Source organism: Sorex araneus, chromosome 1 (assembly GCF_027595985.1).
Source record: "Sorex araneus isolate mSorAra2 chromosome 1, mSorAra2.pri, whole genome shotgun sequence".
Lineage (NCBI taxonomy): Eukaryota > Metazoa > Chordata > Mammalia > Eulipotyphla > Soricidae > Sorex > Sorex araneus.
Genome location: NC_073302.1, coordinates 346,614,240 through 346,638,455, shown reverse-complemented (window position 1 = coordinate 346,638,455; position 24,216 = coordinate 346,614,240). Strand labels below are relative to the sequence as shown.

General features: G+C 41.3%; 1 protein-coding gene across 1 annotated transcript in view; it reads left to right on the top strand.

The window, feature by feature from the left end:
• Window positions 1–326: 326 nt before the first annotated feature.
• WRN (WRN RecQ like helicase) overlaps window positions 327–24,216 on the top strand; it is a 196,331-nt gene continuing 172,441 nt past the window's right edge. Inside the window, exon 1 of the mRNA XM_055134049.1 lies at window positions 327–563. The gene's annotated coding sequence lies outside the window, so the exon portion shown is untranslated. The remainder of the gene's footprint in view (window positions 564–24,216) is intronic.

Here is a 24,216-nt window from a genome sequence, read left to right as displayed (position 1 = left end):
GGGAAGAGAAGGAGAAAGGAGCGTGTGCGCGTGGAAGTGTGTGTGTGTGCGCGCGCGCGCGCGTGTGTGTCGGGGGTGCTCGGCGGCTAGCGGGGGGCGCGCGGGCGACCTCGCCTCCTCCGGCACCGTCGGCTGCGGGGACCCGGGGCTCTCGCGCGGCTCCGCGGGCGGCGCCCGGGCCGGAGCCCAGAGCGCGAGGCGGGAGCGCGCGCGGGGGGTGACAGCACAGGTGCGATGACGAGCCCCGGCGCGGGGGCTGCGCCGGCTTTTCCAGCTGAGGCCGCCGCTGCGGCTGGGGCGGCCCGGCGGGACTACACTTCCCGGCGTGCTCTGCGGCCGCCAGCCCACCTGCGCACGTGCGCCGCGCGGCCCGCCGGGCGCTGGAGGGGCGGGGCCGCAGCGCGAGCCGGGTGGCGAGGGGCGGGTCCAGCCGGAGCTGCGTGGGCAGCGACGCCTAGCCGGGCGCTCAGCCAGCGCGGGAACCCGCCGAGGTTCGGCGTGTGTCGGGGTCGCGCCCGGCAGGAGGGGCCTTGTCGAGGAGGCCGCCGCGCTGCTCAGCTCCGGTAAATGTCGCCCCCGTTCCCCCGTCCCCCGTCCCTGCCGCCGGAACCGCGGGCGTCCGGCAGCCCCCGGGCCCGGGCCTTCCTGGGGATTCCGAAGTCCCGTGCCGCCGTCCCCGGCGGGGCTGCGGGCTGGTTGCCGAGGGGGTCCCGGCCCGAGTCCGGGAGCCTTGCGGGTGGCCAGCGTGGCCGGGGGAGAGGCCCAGCGTCCAGGGCGGGCCCGGGACCGACGAGCATGTCAACAGGTGCGCTGTGTGGACCCTGGTGTGCCCGGCGCGCCCTCCGTCGCCCGGCCCGGCCCTCTCCCGGGTGCTTTCTGGGGGTCCGACTCGGGGTCTCGCCGCCGCTGCTCCTGGAGCCCCCCCATCCCCCCCGTCGGGCGGCACTGGCGCCTGTCGGTCTGCCCCTCACGTACTCTCGGTGTCCTGGAATGACTTTATGGTTACTTCTGGGAGTTGGTCTGTGGACCCTCCCGGCGTGCGCTCGGGACCCCACGGGACGCGGGGACGGAACCGGGGCTTGGCTGTGTGCGAGGCGGCGCCCGCCCCGCGGCCCCGTCTTCCTGGCCCGCAGGCTCACTTCTTGGAATCCCGATGCCTTGCTTTTACTCTCTGAGAACCGCTGCCCCCCTCCTTTCCCACCCGGGTGTCTCTGTAATAAAGGAGGGGGTAAGAGCGTAAGGGTCAGGGCCGCACCTAGACGGCCGCGCTGCGGAGGTCTGGAGGTAGTTTTTAATGAAATTTCATTTTTTAATAAAGTTGTTGATCTGCCGGTTTACTACACGTAGTGTATTCCAGCATCAGTCCCACTACCTTGCGCCCTCCCATCACCATTATTTTCAGTTTTCCCAGCCACCCCTCCAGCCTGCCCCTATAACAGGTCCTGAGCAGTTTATTGCATATTGTTTGTTACAAACGATTCGCTAAAAATGATCAAAAGTTCTTTTCTTAGAAGAAAGCGTGGAAAATTGTTGTATCTCACCTTGGAGCCCTTCAGCCCTTCTGTGAAGATTACTAACGTTCCAGGTTAAGTCTTCTCTGTGTCTCTATCTTGTTAATCGAGATTGGTTCCATTCTTTACATCGCATCCAGTGTGGTGTGCTACTCGCGGTTTATGAGTGTCGTAGAGTTGGAGATGTTGTGCGGTTGCTAATGCGGCTTTGTGTTCTAGGAATTTAAAAATGTTGAATGGGGTGATACATTGGAATTAATCTTTTTACTGGGTGGTGACTTTGGGTATGCCTGAAAGCTCAGCCTGGTGTTGCTGCTACTTGTTGATCTCTCTCGAGATTTATATATGAGCCTCGGGATCACGGCCAGTCACTGAGTTTATTTGGCTCCAGAGGCAGGTCATGGGCATGATTGCCAGGCTTCCGGAAAAACAGGGCGATGCAGGGAGGTAGCCCATCCCCAACTCCATGAGAGCCTAGAAATTTCAGTCACAAAACCTGAATACCTGAGCTTTTCAACAGATTAATTCTGGATGAGGCAGGTCATGGGCTTACCCCACCCCTCCTGGAGTACCCCAGGTGACTGGTGAGGGGTCCGGAAGCATCTCTGCGTCCTGAGATAGTTTTTGAATAGAGAGCTGAAGGACCTGAGTGCTAGCTTTCTGATCCTGTGGGGTCAAAGTACTGCAGAGTCTCAAAGGGGGCTCCTCTTAGTTGGTGTTCAAAGAGGTCAACATATGAGAGCAGAATAAGATAGTCAGAAAAGAATTATAGGAGATGAAATCAGACAGGAAAGAGCACAGGACAGACAGTATAGAATTTTGGAGGCAATTTTGAAAATTTGGGTTTTCATTTTGAGGGAAATGGGGAGTTACTGAGGTGTTTTGTTAGAGAAAGACAATAATCTGAATAATCTAAAACTATTGTGGTTAGAATATGTATAACAAAAATGGGCACTTTAACTTTTTGACTTTGCCATGCCAGGAATCCAAAATAGGGCCTCCCACATGCAAGGCAAGTGCTCTGCCACTGAGGGAGAGCATCTCCAACCCTTAACATGTTCTTCTGCGACCCAGATTTTACTCGTTGTTTTGTACAACTATCACTACTTTTTCTTTCCTTTTTTTTCTTAATTCTTTTTTTCAATCACAGTGAGGTACAGTTACATGGTTGTTCATGATTGGGTTTTAGTTATTACATAATGTTCCAACACCTGTTCCTTCATCCCATTGCTACTATTTCTGGTCGGGTGTTCATTGAGATTTTAAAACTATATTCCATCATTTTCTCATGCTGTGAATCAAGTGTATACTCCTTTGTATGTAAAGTCCCTTGATCTTGCTGCTTTCAACCTTTTGTTTTTGAGTTTTGTGGTTACAGTAGGTCTTGAGCTGTTTTTATTTAGGTCTATTAGCTGGAACATTCTGGACCACATGAATCTGAATGCTTTTACTCATCAACTCTGAAAATTTCTCCTTTATGATTTCTTTGACTAGTGGTTCTTCATCTAATTCGCTTTCTTGTTCCCAAGAGACTCTGATGATTCTTTATCGTTTCTCTTGATAGTTCTCTCATGTGCTTTTTATTTTATTTCAGACTTTTTCTCATTTTCTGTTGTTTTCTCGAGGACTCCTACATATCATCTTATAATTCACCGATTTTTTTTTTTTGGCAGCTGCTGTTACTCTGCTGTTAAGGCCTTTCATTGTTTTTACCTCACCTGTCAAACTCTTCACTCCTGTCTCCTCCTCTTCCTCTTCCTCCTCTTCGCTCCCTCCACCTCCCCATTCCTTCTTCTTCCTTCTTTTTCCTCCTCCTCCTCCTCCTCCTCCTCCTCCTCCTCCTCCTCCTTTGTGAGATACAGTTACAAAACTTTCATGTTTGAGTTTCTGTCATACAATGATTGCACACCCATCCCTCCACCAGTGCACATTCTCCATTCTCCACCACCAGTGTCCCCAGTATTACCACCGCCCTCCCCCTTTATTTTTGCTTTTTGGGTCACACCTGGCAATGGTCAGGGGTTACTACTGGCTTTGCACTCAGGAATCACTCAGGGACCGTATGGGATGCTGGGAATCGAACCTGGGTCAGCTGCGTGCAAGGCAAATGCCCTACCTGCTGTACTATAGCTCCAGCCCCATCTGCCACCCCCCCCCCCCCTTTTAACTCTCCCCATTCCTCTGTGGCAGACAATTCCCCTCATACTCTCTCTCTACTTTTAGGCATTATGGTTTGCAATATAGATACTGAGAGGCTAACACGTTTGGGCCTTTATCTACTTTCAGCACACCTCTCCCATCCTGACCTATCTCTCCAACCATCACTGACTTAGCGATTCCCTCTATTCCAGTTGCCTTCTCTCCCAGCTTACAAGGCAGGCTTCCAACTATGGAGTAATTCCTGGCCCTTGTGTCTACTGTCCTTGGGTGTCAGTCTCATATTCTGTTATTTGATACACAAATGAGTGTAGTCATTCTCTGTCTGTCCCTCTCTTTCTGACTCATCGTTTTATCTCTTCTGATTGCAGTTTTCTCGTTTCTGCTCTCATGCTGTCCTGTACCCATCTCATAGTTTTCTTGTTCTAAAGTTGTTATCAGAGATGTAGAGTTGTTTGGACTTGGTGGAGTTTTCTGGGCTATTACCTTCACTCGCTGGGCTTTTACTCTAATCTGTTTTGTCTGTTGCTGCATGGGAGTTTGTGATTATTTGTGTTCTCTGCCCTGCCCCCCAACCACCAACCAGCACACAGACACAAATACAAACACATCGGGATTCCGATGGCAATAGCATTTTTCTTCACTGTTGAACCTATCTTAGCAAGCTCTTCTGGTTCTGGTTTGTTGTTTTAACTTCTGGGTGTGGATTACAGAGTATCTTTCAATATCATTGTCCTTTCTTCTCCCTCTGGCAATAATTTATTTTTCTATGATTTCTCTCCACCATCATAGTCTTAGAGGATTTTTCTGTGGGAAAAATGAATTGGGCTAGGAATGAGTTACTATTAGCCTGAAGTGGCTAGGGATAGAGATAAGTACGAGTCTGGTTTACAACAAGAGGTCCAAGTGTGTGCCCTGAGAGGTCAGGTAACATCTGTGTGTAGTTCTAGAAACTATTAGAAATGATTCTGGAATAGAGGCAGCATCCAGTGGACACACTTTTTCATTTGATGTGGGTGCTCATCATCAGTGGGTGGCACAGGGAGGTAGATCAGTGCTAGGAGATCTATCTAGAACAAAGAGGCATTCTGTTAGAAGGGGACCCACCGGTCAGAGGCATGAAAGATGCCAAAACTTTTCCCATCACTCCAAACTCTGTTGCCAATTAAGAAAGCGATGATCCTCTTTGCCCCTCTCCTCAGTCCCTGTGAACTTCTATTTCATGCTCAGTAAATTTGCCTATTTCTGATAGGACTGTAGCGATAGCACAGCAGGTAGGGTGTTTGTTTGCCTTCCACGCGGCCAACCCGGGTTTGATTCCTTCGTCCCTCTTGGAGAGCCCGGCAAGGTACCGAGAGTATCTCGCCTGCATGGCAGAGCCTGGCAACGTACCTATGGCGTATTCGATATGCCAAAAACAGTAACAACAAGCCTCATAATGGAGACGTTACTGGTGCCCGCTTGAGTAAATCGATGTACAGGATGACAGTGCTACAGTGCTACATTTTTGATAGTATATTTAAGCAGAATCATGTTTTACTTTGATTCTGCTTTATTTTGCTTAGTCTAATTCCTTCAAGGTTCATGCATGTTGTGTTTGTATTAGAATTTTATGAGCGAGTACTAGTTAACTGTGTACCTTGTGATGGTTTTATTCTTCAATGTGTTCTTCTCTAACCGCCCCACCTCCCACTTCTGGCTATTATGAATAACAGTGGTGAAAAATAACTATAAAATATCTGCTTCAGAACTTGTTACCAATTCTTTCGAGGATGCAGCTCAGAGTGAACTCCTTGGATAGTATGATGATTCTATGCTTAGCTTTTTGATGAACTGCCAAACTATTTTCAACAGCTGCAGCACCATTTTTACATTCAACCAGAAATGTTTCTAGGGTTGCAGTTTTCCCACATCTCAAAAAGATGTTTTTCTCATTGCTTTTGTTTTCCGATCTCCCACTTTTTTTTCTCCCCTTCTCCTTCTCCCTCTTTCCCTTCCTTCCTCAAGTGGTATATTATTATGGTTTTGATTTACATTTCTTTAGCGACTGAAGTTGAACATTTTTTTTTTATTAGTGAATCACCATGAGGTACAGTTACAGACTTACAAACTTTCATGCTTGCGTTTCATACGATGATCGAGCACCCATCCCTCCACTTGTGCCCATTTTCCACCACCAATAGTCTCAGTATCCCTCCCACCACCCCCACTCCGTCCCCCCTGAACATCTTTTAAGTTCTTTATGATTATCAGTATATCTTCTTTAGAAATATTGGTTGAAGAGTGGACATTGATATTAGGGGAAGATTTCAGTATTGACAATGGGTGTCCTGATGTGAACAAGTAAGTGAAGCAGAGCATAGGCGAGATTATTGGAGGAGAGCTAGTCAGAAAACCATCAGTACTTTGATTCACTCGAGCGGGCACCAGTAACGTCTCTATTACACTCAGCCCTGAGATTTTAGCAGCCTTTCCCTACTTGTCTTTCCCAACCATTGGAGGCTCTTTCAGGGTCAGGGAAATGAGACCTATCGTTACTGTTTTTGGCATATTGAATACACCATGGGTAGCTTGCCAGGCTCTGTCGTGCGGGTGGGATACTCTTGGTAGCTTGCCGGGCTCTCCAAGAGGTATGTATATATCTTTTACTGTATTTGGGATATGAATATGCCATGGGGAGCTTGCAAGGCTCTCCCAAATGGGCAATAGACTCTTGGTAGCTTGTCATGTTCTCCAAGAGGGAGAACAAGGCTATTAGATGTTGGGTGGCTGCAAAGCTTCTGGGAGCTTGGTTTTATAGTCTCTGCATGTTGGCCGTTGGTGGGATTACACGGCGCCGGGGGCAGTTTGTGGGTGTGGCTGCCAAGCTACTGGAAAATGGCGGTCTGGGTGGAGAAGGCCCAGTCCCGATCTGAGCAGGCTTGGAGATCTCAGCCCCGGTTCCCGCACACCTGGGTCCCTCTGCTGGTTCCTTCATGCATGAGGCTTGTCTAAATGTGTGGAGAGTGGCCTTGAGGATGGCTGTGGCTAGGTTCTGGAGGTTTTCATCTGTCAGGGCTCTACTTGGGGTGGGGAGGGAAAGGCAACCCGTCTTGATCAGATACTGTGCATCGAACATTGTGACCTCACTGGCCAGTAGAGGATAAGAAAAGTAGATTCTAGATATAAATGGGTGTAATACCAAGGAAGATGGTGGCAGTGACGGTCCATTAACTCCCAATTACAATATTATTGATTTGATTTCTATCCAACAATATAATTAGATATTGAATTATATTTGGTGATGTTGTAACTCATTAACCCTTCATGAATTTCTGTTTTTATTAGACCATAAGGTAATTATTTTCATTTTTCTGTTGTTGTTGTTAGGTAACATTGTATATGGTAACATTGTATATGATATTGTAAATGTTATTTTTATGGGTAAATGTTAACATTTTTATAGGGGTACCATTTTACTATTCACACCAAGTCAGAATGTCTGTAATCTCTCCACGTCCACTGTCCTGCTGCACCCTTTCTTAGCCCATTCCTCTTAAAGGTTTATTATCACTAACTGTTGTTCCTACCCTTTGTTTCTTTATATGCCACATATGAAAGAGATTTTCCAATATTTCATACTTAGAAATTTATTTATAAATTAAATAATTTCATACTTAGAAATCAGTTCTAAAGGTATGATACGAATGCCTAAAGTTATATACATGCAAGGGTATTCATAAAACAGTGTGATAAAATTTGCAAGCAGCCTGTCATCAATAGGGTATAGTTAAATACATGATGAGAAATAAAGTACATGTTTTTCTTCTTCTGACATCTTTCACTTTTCATGACCCACATCAATTTTCAGAATTGTATTCTGTTGTGCATATATACACCAGTTCTTTATGTGCACATCTGTTATGGGCATTTGAGTTTTGGATCTTCCTTATTACAAAGATCATGGTAATGAACATTCATTCATCTTTGCAAAGTAGGATCCTCTACCCTCTTCCCCTTGGGGTAAATATCTCGGAGTGGAATTGTTGGATCATATGGCAGATCTAATTTTAATGTTTCCGAAGAATTCCCATATTGTTTTCCATTGGGAGCGGGCCAGTTTTCATTCAGACCAACAGTTTCCTCACACCTCGCCAACACTTCATGTTTCTGGCATGGACCTGAGTAGGGTGTGTGTGTGTGTGTGTGTGTGTGTGTGTGTGTGTGTGTGTGTGTGTGTGTGTGTTTTGTTTTGGAGTTAGAGCTGGCTGTGTTCAGGGCCTGCTCCTGGCTCTGCACACAGGGATCACACCAACAGTTTCCTCACACCTCGCCAACACTTCATGTTTCTGGCATGGACCTGAGTAGGGTGTGTGTGTGTGTGTGTCTGTGTGTGTGTGTGTTTTGTTTTGGAGTTAGAGCTGGCTGTGTTCAGGGCCTGCTCCTGGCTCTGCACACAGGGATCACACCTGGCAGAGCTTGGGGCCCTTATGCGGCCTTGCCTACTGTACTCTCTGTTTTGTAGGAGCAGCAGGGGACTTATAAAATTTTTCTTAGTTGTCAGTTTGAAATGCTTCACCAAGGGCTTATTACAGTGCAGCTCTGAAAGAAGTTGTTTTATTTTTGGCTTTTGGTATAGGTTTCTTCTTTGACTTCTCTTATCTTTCAGGACTGTGAATAATTTATCGATGAGAAGACAGGCAGAGAAGCTGGAGTATTCTATAACCTATTAATTTCATACTTAGAAATCAGTTCTAAAGGTACGATACGAATGCCTAAAGTTATATACATGCAAGGGTATTCATAAAACAGTGTTATAAAATTTGCAAGCAGCCTGTCATCAATAGGGTATAGTTAAATAAATGATGAGAAATAAAGTACATAGAATTCTGTACAGTTTTGAAAATCAGATCAAGAAGTGGTGACATTTGATTTTACGTATCTCATTTTGTTGTCCACAGAAATGCTTTTCTGTAGCAACTAATAAAAAAATCCCAAATCAAAACTGCTACAGAAGTTAACTTTTTTTTTGCTTTGTTCAGTGGGGTGGTTTGGGCCATTGTGTGGTGCTGGGGGCTCTGGGAACTTCAGGGACTGGCATATATGGTGCAGGTCAAAATGGCTCAGCCGAATGCAAGTAAGCACCTTAGCCCTTCTACTGTCTCTCCTGTTCCAGAAAGGAAAGGTCATTTACTAGCCTACATATTGGACATATCCTGAGCCAGGGGGACCTTTCAGCAGGTTCTGTTAGGGCTCATCCAGGTCTCAGAGCTCAGTATGAGTTCAGTTAGAATAGCTGAGACTCTATTTTTTAACTCTGTGTGTGGACTTCTTGAAGAAGGCATAGAGGTGTCTTCAGGGAGGTTTATTGCTTTTCTTTTTGTTTGGGTTATGCAATTATGATGAAATATTTATTGTTCCTTATGACCATTTATCACAGATTAGCATTTACTTTCAAATTAACTATAATAATTATATTCTCAGTTGCAAAAGACTTTAGGGATTAGGTATGCTTGTTTCATTAAGACCAATTATAAGAAAGCTTCGTGTTACTAACTTGCATTTCTAAAACATTCAGAATTGTGAAATACCATGGTTATTTATTTTCTGATACCCTGCTCAACTTCACCCCTCAATCCTACTTCTTTCTCCCTACCTTTCATCTTATTATTATTTTTTTTTTGGAGGGAGCACACTCAGCCATGCTCAGGGTGTACTACTAGTGTTGTGCTTAGAGATCACTTCTGACAGAGCTTAGGGGTCGACATGGGGTACCTGGGCTTGAGTGTGGATTGACCATGTGCAAGGCAGGTGCTTATGCCAATCATTGTACTGTCTTTGTAGCCCCCTGCCTTTCATCTTATCCTTAGGTAACAGTTTTTAGTCAGTGTCCATTGGTTGGTCTTTTTTTTTTTTTGTCTGTTAATTTTATATCCTTATATTGCACATATAGGTGAAATCATCCAATACTTTTCTCTTACCTTCTGGTTTATGTCTCTTTGCATAATTCCCCTGAGCTTCATTTTGCTGCGGATGGCAAAATTTCATCTTTTTAAAAATAGCTGAATGGTAACAGATTGCATAAATCTATTGCATATTCTTTATACAATCATCTAAATAAGCACTTCTAAGCATTTGCTGTATTTCATATATTAGTAAATAATGCTGCATTAGTCATTGAGGTGGATATTTTTTGAGGATTTTTTTTTTTTTTTTGGTGTCTCAAGTGTTCTCATGAGGTTGGGGATTTCTCCTAGTGATTCCCAGAAATATTTTCTTATATTAATGTTTTCATATTCTTTTTATAGTTGCCTAAAAGTGGGATTAATGAACATATATATGGTAGTTCTATCTTCAGCTTCTTGAGTAAACTCCATAGCAGTTTCCAAATTGATTTACACTTAACAGTGCACGAGAGTTTCTTGCTCCGTACACTCTCTCCAACACTTGTTATTGTTTTTTGGTTTTTTTTTTTTTAAATTTTATTGAATCACCATGAGATAGTTACAAGCTTTCATGTTTGGGTTACAATCACATAATGATCAAACACCCATCCCTCCACCAATGCACATTCCCCACCACCAATATCCCCTGTATATACCCCCCTTTCCCACCCTCCCCCTGCCTCCATGGTAGACAATATTCCCCATTCTCTCTGTCTACTTTTGGGGATTATGGCTTGCAACACAGACACTGAGAGGTCATCATGTTTGGTCCGTTATCTACTTCCAGCACGCATCTCCCATCTCGACTGATTCCTCCAGCCATCATTTTCTTAGTGATCCCTTCTCTATTCCATCTGCCTTCTCTCCTCCTCTCTTGAAGCAGGCTTCCACCTATGGGGCAATTCTCCTGGCCCTTGTATCTACTGTCCTTGGGTGTCAGCCTCATGTGATGTTATTTTATACTCCACAAATGAGTGCCGTCCTTCTATGTCTGTCCCTCTCTTTCTGACTCATTTCACTTAGCATGATACTATCCATGTCTATCCATTTATAAGCAAATTTCATGACTTCACCTCTGCAGAGTATTCCATTGTGTAGATGTATCAGAGTTTCTTTAACCAGTCATCTGTTCTAGGGCACTCGGGTTGTTTCCAGATTTTGGCTATTGTGAACAGTGCTGCAATGAACATGTAGGTATAGGTGTCATTTCTACTGTGCTTTTTTGCATCCTCGGGATATATTCCCAGAAGTGGTATTGTGGGGTCATGTGGAAGCTCAATTTCTAGTTTTTGAAAGACTGTCCATATTGTTTTCCAGAAAGGCTGGACCAGTCGGCATTCCCACCAGCAGTGAAAGAGCATCCCTTTTCTCCACATCCATGCTAGCACTGGTTGCTTTTGTTCTTTTGAATGCAACACTTGTTAGTGTTGCTTTGGATGGAGCTATGAGATAACCTCATGATCACTCTTTATAGGTTTATTTTCATCTGTCTGTCAGGCATCTTTACCTCTTGGAGGGAAGTGATTATTAACACAGTCTATTTTAGAATTTGTTAGTTGTTAAACTGTATAAATTCTTCATATATTGTGGATATAACTCCTTATCAGATATATGATGTACAAGTATCTTCTCCCATTTAGTAGACTTTTTGTTCTGCTTATGTTTTCTTCTGTGTACGTCTTTAAACTTATTGTAGTTTTTTTTATTATGGATTTTCTTTTCTATTGGTGTCAAATTCTCCCAAACATTTCCAACAATAATATCTTGAAACATTTCACCTATGTTATATAGAGGTTTTAATCCATTTTGAATTCATTTTTGCATAGAGGATTATAGAGCAGTTCAGATTCATTCTTTTTTTGGATTGGGGGTTTGGGGCCACACCTGGTGATGGTTAGGGGTTGCTTTTGGCTCTGCACTTAGGAATTGCTCCTGGGTGCTTGGGGCTCATTTGGGATGCTGGGAATCAAACCTGGGTTGTCTGTGTTTGATCAGATGTCGTGACCATGTGTGGTGCCGGGGATCGAACCTGTGTTGGCCTGTGTGTAAAGCTAATGCCCTATGTGCTGTGTTGTTGCTCCAGCCTAGTTTCATTCTTTTGAATGTGACTATACAGTTTTTCCAATAATACTTAAAAAATTGTATTTCCATTGCATGGCTTAAGACTCTGTTGTAAATTAAATATCAATAAAGGTGCACTTATTTCTGATTCATGTCTTTATGTTCTAATACTGTACCAGTTTATGTACTGTCACTTTATTCTACAGGTTCTTTGTTTTTGTTTTGTTTTTGGGCACACCTAGCAGTGCTTGGGGACCATATGTGGTGTCAGGGATTGAACCTGGGTTGGCCTCATGCAAGGCAAGTGCCCTACTCACTGTACTGTTCCTTTACCTTCTTATTCTGTAGTTTGAAGTTAGGTGTCATGATGCCTCCATTAGTTTTTCTTCCTTAGGTTTGCCATAACCATATGAGGTCTTGTGATTTCATATAAACCTTACTATTCTTTATTCTATAAGGAAAGTTTACGTTAAAAATGTCATTGGAATTTTGATTAGTATCATAATAATATGTATGTTAGTTTTAGACAAAATGGAGATTGGGTTAAAAAAAAAAGAATCTTCAGAATTAAAGCACAATTCCAAAAAGTAATTATAACTTTACTCAGTATTGGTCACTCATAACTTAGATTCTAGTCTCTATTAATTCAGACTCTATAAATTCACGGCCGCTTCTCCCAGAAGGGAGCATAAGGGGGCGGTTGAGAGCCCTCCCCACCCCAAGGGACCCAGCTCTGACAGCTGACCTCCACTACCCCACAGCCACCAAGCGTCAGGCCGTTTTCCACACGGTCAGGCCAAGCCTCACACATGAGTGAACATATTCCTGGACTGCATCATCATAAAGGGAAATATATTTATATGTATATATATGTATATGTATGCCTTTTGGAGTGCCCGGCAAGCTACTGAGAGTACTGAGAATATCCTGCCCACATGAAAGAACCTGGCAAGCCCGCGCTCTCCTCCCCTCCATTCGATATGCCAAAAATAGTAATAATGACAGGTCTCATTCCCCTGACCTTGAAAAGAGCATCCAATCATTGGGAAAGACGAATAAGGAGAGGCTGCTAAAATCTCAGGGCTGAGACAATGGAGACATTACTGGCACCTGCTCTAGTAAATCGATGAACAACGGGATGACAGTGACAGTGATTAATTCAGACTACATTAATTCTCATAGATGCATTGCCTCTTTTGTTGTATTTATTCCTAAATTATTTTGGATGTAGTTGTAAATAGGATTGCTTTCTTAATTTTTCTCATCTAAGAATGTAACAGATTATTGTATGTTATTTTGTTATTATTTATTTTTTATTGTTCTATTATTTATTTGAACACCTGAGTGCTCAGTGGGCCATGTAATGCTGGGTATCAAACCTAGGTCTCTAGCATGAAAACTATGAATACTGACACTTTCTTCCAGGCACCTATATATTGATTTTATAACCAGCCAATTTACTCATTGTTGGTAATAGTTTCTTAATAGAATCTTCTTTTGAAAATATTAATTTTATTTTTATAAAGTTGTTCACTGTGATTTATTACATTCAGTATTCCAATAGCAATCCCACCACAATTACACCTTCCCACCATCATTATTTCCAATTTTCCCAACCACCACCCAAACCTGCACCAATAGCAGGCTCTAAGTAATTTAATGTTGCTTCTTATGAATAATTCACTAAAAATGATCAAAAAATATTTTCTTAAAAAAAATTTGAGAAGATTGTTCTGTCTCACCCTGGAGCAGTTGAACCTCTTGTATAAGAGATTACTAACGTGTTGTTACAGGTTGAACCTTGTGTGTTAATATTTTCATAATCGAGATTAGTTCCCTTCTACTTTACATCCCATTCAACATAGTGTGCTAATCCTGGTATCTTAGTGGTATAGAGTATGAGATGTTGCTCCAGGAATTCTAAAATTTTGAATGGGGTGATACAGCTGGAGCTAAATTTTTAACTGGAAGGTGACTTTGGTTATTTAGTTATAACATCGCTACATAGTGAGCTTTACTTCTTTTCCTGTCTGGAACCCTTTTATTTCTTGTCTAATTGCATACATACATACATATATATATATGTATATACACAGAATTATATTTTGTATTAAAATGTTTCAGGGGTTGGAGCGATACTACAGAGTAGGGCGTTTGCCTTTCACGCGTTCAATCACCAGTATCCCATATGGTTCAATCAATACGGGTTCAATCACCAGTATCCCATATGGTTTCCCAAGCACTGCCAGGAGTGATTCCTGAGTGCAGAGCAAGGAGAAACCCCTGAGCATCATCAGGTGTGACCCAAAAAAACAAAAAACAAAACAAAAAAAATTCAATGCTAGCAACTATTGATAGTCTTTTTTTTTTTTTAAAACCTTGGCACGTAAGCTAGAGAATTTGTCATCTTAATACAGAGTTCTTTTTCATTCTTTTGTCGGCATCTAATACCATATGTATATATATTTTATTGAACTACTAATTTAGCCTTCTATTGATACAAGTACTTTTGCTATTACAAACTGATATAATGAACTTTTTAATTTGTGTTTTACTGTAGGGTGTATAATCGCTGATTTGAAGAATATGGGATTTATAATTCTGATAACTCATACGTAATGTCTTTTTATGCAGAGTTCTTATCACCTGGGCAAAGAGAGCTAGTACAGGGCTAAGATGCTTGTCTTGTAATTGGCAGACCTTGGTTGTACCCCTAGCGCTGTATGGGCCCCTGAGTGTGTGTAAAGCAGTCTCTGAGCATCTCTGTGTGTGGTTCACAACCCCTTCTCACTCTTTTCCCCATCCCCACAGAAGTGGTGAGACCAGATTTTATGCTATTGTAAACACTGTATGGCTAACTTCTTCAATTTTTGCTGATACTGGTAAATTGGCATTATAGCTAGTCTTGCTTGGCTATATTCATTTATTGAATTATTCTTTCTTAAACTTTGGGGCTGGGAGATAGTTCAGTGGTTATGGTCCGTGCTTAATATGCTAGTTAGTGATCAGGGTTCAATTCCCAGTGCCAAGTGCAGCCCTTGGCACGACAGAGTCTATACATGACAGAGATATCCTCAGCACTGCGGCCTGGGCAGTAAGTATCTCATCCTGGGACACTTACACTGATCCACATGCCCAGTTGGTTGAGAATCACTGGTAGGCTCCTGACCCCTCCCAAATTAATATTTAAAAATTATACACACTATTCCCTGCATACCTGCATATGTGGATTTCTGTATTTACTTGGATATATATATGTATATATATATATATATTTTTTTTTTTTTTTGGGGGGGTCTCTCATGCTGTGCTCAGGAGGCCTACAACCCTTCCTGGAGATTCTTGTGCAGCTGAGCTGGTGGCTCATTGCTTGTGCTGGAAAATGTGGTATTGTGCATGTCTGGCCAGGGACGACCCACCATCCTGATGGTGCTGGGCCATCAGTACTGCACCCTGCAATGCTGGTGGACCTGTCTTGTGCCAGGGATCCAGCTGGCGTCGCTGGCATGCTAGGCATATACCTTAACCCCTGAATGAAAGTCTGAGGTTTGGATATGCTTTTATATCAATTCAATATATGCATTTTTATTTTTGTTTTTATTTCTTGTTTTGGAGGCCACATGTGGCAGTGCTTAGGGCTTACTGCTTAGGTCTTCCTCTGGCTCTGAGCTCGTGGATTACTCCTGGCTGGGCTTAGGGGACATATACAGTGTTGGGGATTGAATCTGGTAGGTCACAAACAAGGCAAGTGCCCTATCCACTGTACTGTCTCTCTTGTCTTCCATTTCATATTATTTCATTCACTGCTTTATATTGATTTCTGTTTAGCTAGTGAGGTCTTAAAAAATTTCTTTTCACTACTCAAAATGTTTTATCTTCCTTGGGAACTGTAATAAAAATTTATGTGGTTCAATGAAAATTGGCTGATATTTTCTCTTTGTCTTGTATCTTGATGTGTAGGTTTAATATATTTACAGTTTTGAAACTATTCAGGAATTCAATGTGTCTCACATAGTCCTTTTTGGATGTCTTAGTAAGCTTTTCAGGTTGTCTTTAAAATGAATTTTCCATAATTTATGTTAGACTGTTCCTAGGTCAATTGTCATTTTTGCTATTACTAAGTTCAGATATCAATTATATTATTCTTTTATTTTATTATATTGAATCACCGTGAGAAAAAAAATACAAAGCTTTCAGGTTTAAGTCTCAGTCATACAATGATTGAACCCTCATCCCTTCACCAGTGCACATGTTCCACAACAAAGAACCCCAATATACCGCCCTCCCATCCAGCCCCCACCTAAGTAACTAATGATCTTCATTTTATTCTCTGTACTTTGAATACATTCAATATTTCAATAGAGAACTCACTATTATTGTTTGGAATTTTCCTCCAACAATCAGGCCTGTTGAAAAGGCATCATTTAATAATTTCATTGCTGAGAATGAAGATTCTATGGATTTCTGATATTTTGGATTTCTGATATTTTAGTTCAGTTCACAGTCTAGATGCATGTCTGTAAGAAGCCGCTCTGGGTGCCAAAATGGATTAGAAGACCTCTTGGATCATAGTCTGTACGAGCAGAGGGTCCCATGAAATTATTCTTGAATCCCCCCAAATGCCTTGATTTTATGCTGAATTTGGTTTATGAACCACCACTATGGTATGGGGAATATGATTATACTTACCAGTTGTATGAAGAACCATGGGAACTGGGAGAGAATGCAGATTGTTTGAACCACATTGACCTCACAGGTATAACTGGTCATTGTCTGTATTAAATTTATGTTTTTGCAAAAAGGGTACAAGGTGGAATGGATTCTGGTTAGGCACCCATCAATGTTTAGTTTCTAATGAGTCTGATAAAATTTAATCGTAGGCTATATAAAGTAGCAGTAATAAATATAAAAGGAAAAACAGGCAGCCTAAGCAAGTTTTAAATTGACTTACTTGAAAATGTTCTTTGTAGTTTCCCAGTTTATAATGGTTTATTTCAGCTGACTGGCTGTAGCTACTTACAGAACAGAGGAAATTCATTAAAAATAATGAATTATTCAGTGGGATAGTGAAATTCAGTTATAAAGCACTTTACTATGCTGTGGATTCAGTTCAGGTCAAGTCATTTTCCTGGTTTATGAGGAGTGCAGCTTCTCACAGTGACATGGCATAGGAGACTGTCTCCAGTCCTTTGTTAGTAGCATCTGAATGGTACTTTATTTGATATATATATATATATGCATATATATATATATATATATATGGTTGGTTTCATTGACGCTTTATTTCAACTGACTTTATTTAATTTAAGATTATCCTTTATGTAACAACTATTAAGTCAAAACGTGTAATACAATGTCTGATTGTTAGGAAGCTTGATAGGTACTCATGAAGAAATAGTTCTCTCTCCTAAAATAATTAATATTGATACTTTAAAGTTTTAAATTTTGGAATGACTTATGATACCAAGCCAGATGTGAATAGGGTTTTTTTTTGTTTCTTTTTTTTCCTTAAAGCTTTTCTAGTTTGCTCCTTTGTGTTATTTGCAGGGGACTTAAGCTCAGCAAAAATCTAGCAGTAAAAAATAAACTCTTAAAAGTTTAATTAGGGAATTTTGTGGAATTATGAGGACTCTGTCATGGGGTCTTTGGTTCTTTTTTTGTTTTCCTCTCCCCTTCTATTCCTATAAGCTCTTAGAAAAATAAAAGGGAATTCTCAAAAATGGTACAGATTATCTTGAAAGTTATTTATTGGGTATATAACTATATATACATTATAGATGGGAAATATAGCTATATAAAAGCATATATGAACACATATATGAACAGAATGCTAGGAATAATATCACTATATCACTGTCATCTCGTTGTTTGTTGATTTACTCGAGCAGGCACCAGTAACGTCTCTATCACACTCAGCTCTGAGGTTTTAGCAGCCTCCCTTACTCGTCTTTCCCAACCATTGGAGGCTCTTTAAGGGTCAGGGGAATGAGACCTACTGTTACTGTTTTTGGCATATCGAATATGCTACGGGGAGCTTGCCAGACTCTGTCGTGCAGGCGGGATACTCTCGATAGCTTGCTGGGTTCTCCGAGAGATATGTGTATATCTTTTAAGGATAATATAGTCAAAAGAAATAAAAACTAAAGTTCATTGCATTCTTAATTAAATTCCAAATATGACTGGAAGTTACTTCTCAGTAAAAATAATGTAATTTTATAACTGAAAACCAAAGTGTCTAACAGAATCAAGGGGTTGATAAAAAAATTGAATTGCTAAAACATTGAACTGCTTTGGTTTTATAAGCTTTCTGTGGTAGATTATTTAAAAACACTTATTAACACAGTCTTCTGTTACAGGACTTCTTTTTCTAAAATTTTTTCTTTCCTACACACCTGGAAATTTAGGTAAATATTAACTGTTAGATGAATATTAACTGTTGTAAGTTCTAGTTTGGAATCTCCTAATTATAGTTTGTATAGTAAGTATACCTCTTAAGTAAACTTAGAAAATAGGTATATGCTGAAATTTATTACTCCTTTTATCAGATCCAGTATTTTTTTGAATACATGAATCAGTTTTATTTTCTTCATTTGAATTTGGATCATTTAAAATAACATTTTACCTTTAAAGTTTATCATTTAAAAGCACTTAAATGCTTAATTAATTTTTGATAAATGTATATGGTTGGTCCTGTTTGTGTAGTTGGTATTTCTGTGTGTACCCACAAATTCCTGGTTGTGTTCAGTATATACTAAGGAATGAGGTATAATAGCAGGAGAGGATCTATGGGAACCATAGGAACTGGGAGAGTACTCTAGCAAATTTCTGTTCACATATGACTACAATTTAAAAGAGGTGATATTGCCACCTTCCACTGCCAGGGGAAAGACAGCCACTATGTCAGGGGACCATGTAGACCCCAGTAGCCTCCCTCTCTTCCCAGCCTGTCTGGCAGCTCCAGCAGTTAGCAGCTGCCAATTTAAACTCCAACTCAGGTTTGCTGACTGGACTAGGAATGTTTGTATGACTATTGTACTTCATCCACCTCACACACCCTAAGTGCAGGTGGGAAACCACAGGCTCTTATCAAAGCCCCGATACCTTCATAAAAGTCCCAGAGAAATTATACCTACACCTGTATGTCCACTGGAATACCTTTACAGGGCAATGGAAATAGTTTAAATTACAGAAATATAAATAGTAGCCTGTAAGTGTGAAATAGTGCATTAGGTCAGTACTCAGATTATCAGAAATTTAGAGCTCCTTTCTCAGCTTCCACAAACCCCTGAGAACAAAAAGAAAACCAAGTAATTCAGTAGATGGGAACAGAAGTCAAAATAAGTCCTTGAGCACTTCAGAACTCTTAGCCTACATGAGGAGGACCTCAAATCAATAATATTTCAATGTAATGACATTGAAAATGAAGCAGTCATTGACAGTGGAAATCAAGTAATCATCAGGAGAGAAATTCAGTCAACTCAAAGAAGAATTGATTCAAAGTATGAAAGTATACATAGAAATGGAATTTAAATTTGCTAAAGACAATAGCAAGTCACGGGAAGAGAATTCTATGTGTGGAGAACTTTATCAGCAATTTTGAAGACAAACTGCAACTCATGAACAACAATGATGTGGTAGAGGATAAGAGGTAAAAGAATAAAAAGAATATAAGATACCTAATAGACAATAGCCAAGAAGAATCATTTTCGAATAATAGGAATATTCGAGAAAGAGAAAGGTAAGGAATGACTGACTTGTGAAAGAGACAATAACTCAGAATTTTCCCAGTCTTTAGAGGGAGGCTTCTACACAGATTCAAGAGGTCCAAACAAAATAAACTTAAACAAAACAACCCCAAGACAACTTGTAATCAAAATGGCAAAAACCAAAGACACAGACTACTTAAGACATCTAGAGACAAGGGAATTGACAGAAGAATCACAACAGTTCTCCCACATGAAATTGTACAAGCAAGAAAGGAGTAGAATGACATATTCAAGGTACTGAATGAAAAAAACTTTTGCACCTAGAGTTCGCTATCCTGTAGAGCTATCATTTGCATTTGGGGAAGGATAAAAGTATTATAGACAGTGTTTGGTAGAACTAAACCAACTATACAGGAATTACTGAATGGCTGTCTATGAAAAGCAAATGCCAGTAGCAAAACCAAGCTAACTCTCATAGACAGAAAAACAGCTCTTAATGGCAATAATCTCTCTTAATCTCAGTGGATTTAACTTTTCAATTGAAAGACATAAAATGACTGGATGGATCAGGAAACGCAATCTGTGTATTTGCTTTTTATAGGGAACACACTTAAATTAACGGAATAAACAGACTCAGAGGGAAAGGGTGGAAAACAGTCAGACGAGTCAGTGGTAGACAAAGCTGGAACACCCAATACCAAACAGTAGCCAGTGAGAGCCTGAAAAAGCTGGAACACCCATACCAAATAGTCCTCAGTCAGGTCAAGAAGTACTCAGTCTGAACAAAGTACTTAGAGAGAGGGACAGATAATGCTTAATAGTGAAGGGAACAGAAGATCGAGAAGTACTACTCTATGCGCCAAATGAAGGGTCAGAAAGTCTATAGAACCTATGTTCACAGACCTAAAGAAACAATTTGACCAAAAACACAATAATAGTGAGAGATTGTAATTCTCCTCCTTTGCCATTAGATAGTTCAACTAGACAGAATATCAGGAAAGATGTAAGAGCCCTAAAATAGGAGTTAAAAGAACTGGGAGTTACTTGACATATACAGGACCCTTTGTTCTCAAAAGCTAAATATGCATTCTTTAGTCCATCTGGAATATTCTCCAGGATATGTCACATAATTGGTCATAATTCAAACATACTAAATTTGTGAATATAGAAGTTATGCTGAGAATCCTCTCAGTGCCATAAAGACAGAAATCAGTCATGTAAAAAAGATAGGGAAAAACTCTTCAACAAGTAGAAGCTAAACAAAACACTGCCAAACAACTGGATCAAAGAGGAAATTAAGGAGGAAATAAAAAAAAAAACACTCCTGAAACTAATGAGAATAAAGAAACAATCAGAATCTGTGGGATACATCAAAATCTACTAAGTCAATAATTCCTAGTAATGGAGTCTGTCCTATATTAGGAAAAAAGAAAAAGCTCCAATCATTGACCTGGACACATCTTAAACACCTGGAGAAAGAACAACAAATGAATCCCAAAGGTAGTACAAGGAGGGAGAAAATAAAAATTAGATCAGAAATCAGTGATACAAAAATCAGGAAAACAGTGCAATCAGTAGGATGAGGAGCTGGTTCTTTGAAAGAATAAATAAGAAAGACAAACCTTTGGTTATACCTTGCATTTTTTTTATATGATCATATGATTTTTACCTCGTGAGGAGAAAAAAGAGAAAAAGCCCCAGTAAGTCAGGTCAGAGACAGGAGAAATAAAAACAGACTCCTGCAATTCACAATATGGGAGGTTACTATGAGTAACTTTATGCTGTTAAGCTGGAAAACCTGAAAGAAATGTGTAGATTTTTATAATCATGTAGCACTGTAGCACTGACCTCCCATTGTTCATTGGTTTGCTTGAGCGGGCACCAGTAACATCTCCATTGTGAGACTTGCTGTTACTGTTCTTGGCATATCGAATATGCCACGGGTAGCTTGCCAGGCTCTGCCGTGCGGGTGGGATACTCTCGGTAGCTTGCCGGGCTCTCTGAGAGGGATGGAAGAATCAAACCTGGGTCGCCACGTTCAGGGCAAACACCCTACCTGCTGTGCTATCGCTCCAGTACATGTAACATTCCAAAGTTGAATGAGGAGGAAATGGAGAACCTGCACTGGGCAATGACAAGCAAGGAAATGGAAGCAATCTTTAAGAATCTCCCAGGAACAAAAGCTCTGGTCCAGAGGGGTTCATTGCTAAATTTTATCAACTCTTCAAAGAAGACTCACCACCTTTACTCCTCAAGCCTTTCCAAAATACTGAAGTAACAGGAATCCTTCCTAACTGATTTTGTGAAGCCAACATTATACTAATATTCAAAGTAGATAGAGTGCTTTCCTGGGTTTGAATCCTTGTTTGTTGTGCTTTCATACTTTTGGTTGCAATGCTTATCACCAAGTGTTCGATTGCACAGTGCTGGACATTGTACCCTTCTGGCACTGGTGATCCAGTGACAGTGCTGGCAGGAACAGTACTGGCAGGAGCAGTGTGGAACTGTGCTGGGGATCGGACTCAATGCTCTTCCACCTTCAAGGAAGGGGCTTTCTCACCGAGCCACCTCTAAATACCTGAATTGACACTTTTTGACTATGACAGAGTCTTTTTTTTTTTTTTTTTGCTTTTTGGGTCACACCCGGTGATGCACAAGGGTTATTCCTGGCTCTGCACTCAGGAATTACCCCTGGCGGTGCTCAGGAAACCATATGGGATGCTGGGAATCGAACCCGGGTCGGCCGCGTGCAAGGCAAACACCCTATCCACTGTGCTATCACTCCAGCCCTGACATAGAGTCTTTGAAGGAAGGAATTTGGAATAAGATTACTAGGTTAGGTACAAAGCTTACCTATAGGGCAATACAAACTTAAATTTTTTTTTTTAAATTTTATAAAGTAGTTCACAGTATTTGGTTATATTTAATATTAAAACACCAATCCCACCACCATTACACTTTCCCATCACCATATTTCGGATGTTTCCATCCCGAACCCCAATCCCTGACCCAAAGCAGAACCAAAATAATATATTTGTATTGTTTGTTGTGAAAAACCGCTGAAAATGCGGTATTCTTAGAGAGTGTGAAGAGTGTGAAGATTCACCCAGGGGCTATTCAGCTCGTCTATAAGTTTGTTATAAAAAATATATTCCCTCTAAGATTGACTGCCTCCTACTTTGAACCCCACCAAATGTGGAGCAGTATTCTTGGGGGTATGGGAAGGGTGTGTCCAGGAATAGGTTTATTCTTGGGTGAGGCTGGCCCGAGTATGGGGAGCGACTGCGAGCATGGTGGCGGTTGAGTTCTGGAGCTTTTCAGCTGCTGGGACTGGGTCCCTTGAGGTGGGGAGGAGTCTCACCTGCTCCCCTCTTGGGCGCCCGGAGTGAAACAGCCCGGCATGGGGTCAGAGGCAGCATGGTTATGCTCCCTTTTGGGAGAAGGACATGCAATCTTCGCAATACAAACTTTGGAGAGGGTTTTTTTTTTCTTTCCCATTTGATAAACGTAGTCCCATAGTTAATAGGTAAGAATTTTCAAGTGAACATGTAATTTCATTGAGCCTGAGGGTTTTTGTTTTTGTTGTTGTTGTTGTTGTTGTGTCTTTTTGGGTCATACCTGACATTGCTCAGGGTTACTTCTGGCGGTGCTCAGGGGACCACATGGGATGCCAGGAATTGAATGTGGGGCCGCCATGTGCAAGGCAAATGCCCCGCCTGCTCCTGCCCCAGAATTTGAGTTTTGATAAACAGAACCGGTGAGCCAGATAAGGTCCCTAATGAAATAACTCTCAGATGAACTTCTGCTTCTAGATGACCTTGAAAGTACATACTACCCTCTCTTTGTCTTCTGAATTTTAGGCAAGTTTTCTTGATACAAAGCAACACTGGAGCCCGTGTTTTCTGACTTCTTTCTGCTCTGCCTCCTTCCTTCTTCATAGTGTAATTTCTAGAATGAGAGCAATTGACTAACCTTTGCACAATCAGCTAGCCTTTATAATTAGTCTTCCTTTGTGCACAGTGGTAGTGATGAGTTTTCTTCAAAAACAGTGTGAGACTCTGTGCATATACTTGTAAAATTTGCATGACTGCTGAAACTGAGAATTGAATTTGTGCTTTTATATCACAGCTATTCTTTAATGACCGTTTACTAGCAAATTTTAGGATAATCGTAAACATTCTTGCATTTTTTTGTAATGAGAATTTCCAGAATTGTATTTAATCTATTTGCATTTATATAGTTTTTATTTATATATATTTTAATTTTAACATCATGATTTGCGGTCGTGCAACATCTTATGGCCTAGTTCTCCCTCTGGGAGAGCCTGGCAAGCTACTAAGAGTGCCCTGCCCACATAGGAGAGCCTCGAAAACTCCCCATGGCGTATTCATATACCAAAACCAGTAACAATGATGGGTCTCATTCCCCTGACCCTGAAAGAGCCTCCTGTGGGGCACCATTGGAAAGGACGAGTAAAAAGAGGCTTCTAATATCTCAGGGCTAGGATGAATGGAGACGTTACTGAAACTGCTCGAGAAATTCGACCATCAATGGGATGATGATGATGATGAACATCATGATCTACAAAGTTGTCTATAATCTACAGTTGTCTTGGGCATTCAGTGTTCCAACACTCATCCCTCCACCAGTGTGACCTTCTATTCACCAGTGCTCCCAGTTTTCCAACCCCCTCCCCATCTGCCCTTTTAATAGACACAAAGTTGCTTCCTGTTTATTGTTACAGCAAAGTGACAAATGGAATTATTAAAAATAGATCAATAATAGAATTTTTGATAATTGCTATAATTGAGCTTATTGGTGCTAGTTGATCTTATCCTCCTGTATTACAGTTTTCGC